Source organism: Sycon ciliatum, chromosome 10 (genome assembly GCF_964019385.1).
Source record: "Sycon ciliatum chromosome 10, ocSycCili1.1, whole genome shotgun sequence".
Lineage (NCBI taxonomy): Eukaryota > Metazoa > Porifera > Calcarea > Leucosolenida > Sycettidae > Sycon > Sycon ciliatum.
In genome coordinates, this window is record NC_088652.1 from 16,435,600 (window position 1) to 16,441,838 (window position 6,239).

Consider the following 6,239-nt stretch of genomic DNA (forward strand, 5'->3'; position numbering starts at 1 on the left):
CAGCACCGGAAGAAAGCTTCCAGAATCCTTACAAATCAATAATCATCGCATGAAAATATTGAAACGCAGAAAATCTGAAGCTTCACTATGTTACTGCATAGCGCATGCAATCCGTGAAAAGTCGTTGCACTTGAATGGAAGAACAGTGAGCTGAGTAGTGAGCTGAATAATAATGAATCGTTTTGTATGATTTTACAAGTCATGTGTGCCTACTGGTCATGGTCGCCCCCGCCGCCTCGGCTTTTGGACTCGGAGTTCTGTTGTGACAGGAACGACGTTACATGTATCGTTGACGTCAGGTCTGGGATGCCACACCTGCCGACAGGTCAGTAGCGTGCTGATTTTTGAGGCCCGTCAAGTGTCATGACCTGCAGACAATTGACCTTCTCCTGCCGACAACAGCCATGAAAGTGTCCAAGTAGTTAGTTTGACCTTGTGCTTGGTTTTGAAGTCCCCACTTCCATCCAATATGCCACCGCCCCCGCTGTGCAGCATCTGATGGTTCTGTGGTATTCAGAAAAAAAGAAGAAGAAAAATGATCCAGATTTTCGCTTTTGACGAGTGTTTCCATAGCTCATTCCTAAGGTGCTTAGCGAATCATCAGCTGTCTGGGATTAGGGCTTGAAAGTGATGACGTCAAAACGGCCAGGGAGTAGTAAGTTGACATCAGATTTGGATCCACTAAGGTGTGACTTTGCCGCCTTTGCTATTGCCTAAGTATGTGGGTGCATAGCAACCCACTCATGTCGCATGCAGGTGTGACTTTTATTTCGCCACCAGTTGTAACCCCGCCCCCAGTAGCCAAATCAGTCAGTTTCACTGGTTACATCACCTTGCTGAGAGTAAGACGGCTTGAAATGTGCTTGGATCCATACAAAAACTGGATCCAAGTGGATCCAATTTTTGAATTTTTGAAATTGTTGCTATGCTGTGACGTAGCACTTTCAAGCCCTTAAACTCAGCCTGAGTCTCACACAAAGCCATGGCTGGTTAAAATCGCCCACATCACATGCTTATTGGCACTATGTTATCGTGATTGTGAAATAATAATAATAATAATAAAGCCGTGAAAGGTTTTCATAACAGTTCCGAGTGCGCGTGTGCGTGTGCATGTGTATTGGGGTTACCCTGAAGGGAGGGGGGGGGGGGGGGTCCGGGGGCAAAGCCCCGGATGATGCATTTTTTTTTCATACTGCTGATATTTGGCTATATTAATGATGTGGCAACACTGCAGGTGCAAATGTCAAGCAGTTGTGAAAATCTGAGAGAAGCATGACTCGAGCAGAATCTGGCTTTATCCGCCAAGGCCAAGGGCTATTTGGCAGTCGTGAATCTATCAAGCCGTGCTCAGGGACCGAAAGCGTGAGCTTCCACTTTGAGGGCAGCTCATTTATACAATTTTGTAACGAATAAAAGGGCTAAAAGTTCGAAGGGTGTTAGCGATCTCGGCGACAATTTTATTAGGAAATTGGTTGCTCCCCAAACTGGAGCTCGCGCATTTTCCGCCGATCTGGCTTGACACCTTTTTTCAACCATGTTCACGATCACCATCCAGGGCTCAAGAGACCTTTATCGAACCTTCTACTCTAGCCATTGGCGGACTATGCTCGGCCAATCGTCAAATTATGCTTTTGATTATGCCACAATTATGCCAACAAATATTCTGAATTACGCTGAATTATGTTCGGTTCCAGTATGTATTCACGCTGAACATAGAGGGTTGAGAAACCACGCATACACACACGGCCATGCCCTCAGCATAATTTTTGGTCTAAACCGAACGATTATGCCGACCTTACACGTTGGAATCCGTATATTATGCCAGAGCATAATTTTTTGACGAAATCCCAAGATTATGCCAAATATTATGCCGGCATAATCCGCCAAGGGCTATGACAAGGAGTCGTAACTGGGGTATTTAAAAAACAAAAACATCTGCAGGCTTTCTGACAAAGCTGTTTTATGCCCCTAACCAAGAGTACATAACCCCCCCAGAGTGTGCAACGCCGATCGAGCTCTGCATAGGGTCTTGGTCGAGCGGAATCGGATTTTCTGATGTCATGCGTACATATACACTCCACACCAGCGCAAGGCCGGTCTCGAGGCAGGGGACCATTGTTTTTGATCCAAGAGTACCCGCGACTCCCAGGGTTCCCCTCAGATGTGTACGGTATTATGACGCAAAGATCCGATTCCGCTCGACCAAGACCCTATCCAGAGCTGGATCAGGCGTTGCACACTCTGGGGGGTTATGTACTCTTGCCCTAACTAACTTGCCTAAGCATAATTTTTGTCTAAACCCGAAAGATTATGCCGACCTTACACGTTGGAATCCTTATATTAGGCCGGAGCATAATTTTTGACGAAATCCCAAGATTATGCCAAATATTATGCCGGCATAATCCACCAAGGGCTACTAGTATTCTACTCAGAAAATCTGGAAGAAATGACCACTCCCTGAGCTCGCGCTTTTCCCGCTGACCTGGCTTGGGGGGTAGTAATCAGTGGTAATAGTTGGCACGTCAGTGATTCGCAACTGCCACCCTGCAGAGCATACAAGAAGTCCATCGAACCTTCCACTCAGTCAACCTGCCAGAAAGCACCACTCCTTGCTAAAATTTGTACTCTGTGTTGGGGGGAATTCACCCCTCTTCCTCCCCAAGTCCCCAGTTCAGCTTGAGTAGGCTGATGAAGATTATGTTTGAAGAGCACCACCTACTGTCGTGGCCATGGAAATCCGGTCGTACGTCTAGCGGCCGCAGGGCGCTGGCCATGCAGCCATGGCATGCATTATCACGCGCTGCTGCTGGTCGCATCGTACCAACATGTGCGCTGCATGCAACGACTTTGTTCTGTACGCGCTGAGGCCGCCGGCCCCGGTCAATCGACTGGATTTCCATGTCCGCGACAGTACATGTACACTATTATGATGTAATCCAACACTGGTAAACCAGCATTAACAATTACATGTACAATACATGTACAGTCGACCTACCCTTTAGGCCTTGACAGATTATGCTTATATTTTCGTGAAATTATGCTTTTCGCATTGCTGAAAAAATTGCAGGATTATGCTATTTTTATGCTAAAACTTATCAAATTATGCTCACATATGCTGCTTATGTACAGGTACAGTGTACATGTATATGATGGTTCTGTGCATGCAAAATGACAGGGGAATTTTTTGGAGAGGGCGTTGTACTGTAGTAGCAAAAGTTCGTCGGGGTCAACGCACCGTCCGACCAAGCTACGACCGTCACTGATTGTAGTGGATGGGACATGTTATCAAAGGAGTCGTAAACCTACGACTTCCTGGTGCATCTAGTATGATCTACTTGTACTTGTACTTGTAGAACATGTACAACTGTATCGAATTTGATGCGAACAGGCGGATTATTCCAATTTATGCAATTTGCCTCGAATTATGCGATTATTCGATTTTGGTAGGAATTATGCGAAAAATTATGCTAGCATAATCTGTCAAGGCCTACTACCCTTATAACGATATTTGCGTCACACCAAGAAATATTTTTATAAGGGTAATATTGCTATATGGGTAACTGGCTCATTTCATACACATACGTCATAATTCATGGATTTGTTCATTTTTTACACTCTTCATAGCATAAAAAACTGGCGTAGATGCCCAGTATGTACACAGCAAGGTGCCCACTGGTGCCCCCATTGCATTTCGTCATGTCCCAGCGACTTATCAAGTGAAGCTTGCCCTACCTGGATAGTGGGCTCTACATTATTCCCTGCTAGATATTGTTATAAAATGGAAAATGTCGATTGGTCAGCCCATTTTTTATCGTTATAGGGGTAATATCGTTATAGCAATATTGTTATGAGGTAAGGCATTGTATGCACAAGTCAATGGAGTGATTTGGTTTGGCAGAAAATATCGTTATAAGGGTAATATCGTTATAGAGGTTATCGTTATAAGGGTAGGTCGACTGTACATGACTATATTGACTATTGACGTATTGCTCTCCAGGCTAAACCATCACCAGGGATACATGTACATGTACAAAACTAGTCCAGAGAGTGAGACGCTCCGTTTCCAGCGAGACAAACACCTCGTGAACACCCGTAAGCAGCGTGAGTCAGTGTCGTCCACGGACGATGAGAACAGACGTTGAACTCATGACGATCCTCGCCCTCGGTCATTCTCAACGCTGTCACCTCCAAACAAACCAGTCCCAAGCCCGCGCTGGGCACAGATCTTGAAAATAGTGTTTTGTATTACATGTATTTGTATTCATTTATTTCAGGATAGTGGTAGCGACTTCGGCGATGATTTCATACATGTTGGAAAGGTGTTTGCTCCCCACACCGTTTTCACAGTCCAGGAACGACACTGACTCACACTGCTGTCTGGTGTTCACAAGGTGTTTGTCGCGCTGGAAACGGAGCGTCTCTGTAGGATTTGTATCCCTGGACCTGGTGATGGTTTGGCCTAGAGAGTAGAGATCACTACATGTACATGTACATGATGTTCTTCAGACATACATGTAATCTTCCTTAGCCAAGTTCAATCGGCTTTGGCCTCAAAGAAGTCAAAAACGGCGTGTTTAGGAGCCAGGCTGAGCTGTACTGACGATACCATGGGGTGGGTCAAAACTTTTGGCCACCACTGTAATCTTCGCCTTCTCCAGGTCACCTGATGAGGGGCGAATTCCCCGAAACACAGCTAGCTAATTATTCACTGATTGACTGATCATCCAAGAGAAATTGATCACCAGCGAGGAATCTTGTGAGCTCTGTGTATTCGCATCTGTGTCGAATATGCAGGTAAGTACATGTATATTCCGATCCAGCGCTAATGGCAGCTGTCTATGGGAAGAAACAACATTCGGTGCCTCTTGAAATCGGTACGCGCACAGTATTTAGCAGAGCTTGGAAGGGTCAAACATGGCCATCTCAGCACAGGGATAATTCATATTAGGAATGCGAAATGCACCAGACAAAACAGCAATGCAGTAATAGAATTAGTTGACGGGTACATTCAACCCCCCCCCCCCCCCGCCATTCGACCCTTACTCTTACTTTTCGTACACAAATCCTCTATTAGAAAGAACGCGAAAGGTGAATAGCAACAGGTGCACAACAAAGCAGTGTAAAAAGAAATCCAAAGTATTAAATAATGGAGGAACGACAATTACGATTCTAAACTCTTACTTTTCGTATTCGCAAGTTCTCGTGTTCTGAATGCATTTTTTCAGGAATTAGATAGGATAATTGTAAATAGTACGTTATCAGTAGCAAGGAGAACCAATGAAAATGACTGCTGTTCTTTAGCGTGAAAAAGAGACAGACAGATAAAGAGAAAGAAAGAGAGAGAGAGAGAGAGAGAGAGAGAGAGAGAGAGAGAGAGAGAGAGAGAGAGAGAGAGAGAGAGAGAGAGAGAGAGAGAGAGAGAGAGAGAGAGAGAGAGAGAGAGAGAGAGAGAGAGAGAGAGAGAGAGAGAGAGAGAGAGAGAGAGAGAGAGAGAGAGAGAGAGAGAGAGACAGAGGGAGCAGCTTTGTTGCGACTCAGAGCCTTTACATCAATTCACCAAAACACACTGTTCAACTTCTAATGCGGGCAGGGATATCTGTATCCACCCCAAACACACGCTGGTCTACAATTCTCTAGTATTAGAAAATGATCATGTGACCTGTGGGATTGTCTTCTACACCCAGGAGTTAATCCTGTGGATTTGGCTTTCCGCTCTCATTGGTTGTTTCCTATGGAATAGTCACGTGACATGTCTGGTACATGACAGTGTAAATTTGTAGTAAAAACGTACACAAGTAAAATGCATACAATGTACTTGCACATGTATCCACATGTGCATACGTGTGTCCTAAAAAGGTTGAGTAACTGTGTTTAATTGTCATCTGTGGCCTGTTGACAGACGAACCATCTGCGGATTTTCTGAATAAAAACACCGTCGTGAGTTGTCATGCTGATTCATGTCTTGAGTTTTATGCCGTATTTGCACATAAGGTAATGCGGGCCTGCTTCATTCATGATTTTACTGTTCTCACCTGGTTCCTGTTCTGCGGAAAGGCAACAGGAATAGACCTACATGATTGTACATACCTAGGCTAGAGAGTGTTGTAGCTACGCGGAAGGTGCACACGGTACGGATCCGGATGCGCATGCTTCCTGATGCTGGCAATGAATTCCTGCTCATATTCATAAACCTTTTTTTATCACTACCGGTAAAATTTACCTGCAGAATTCCTCATCCC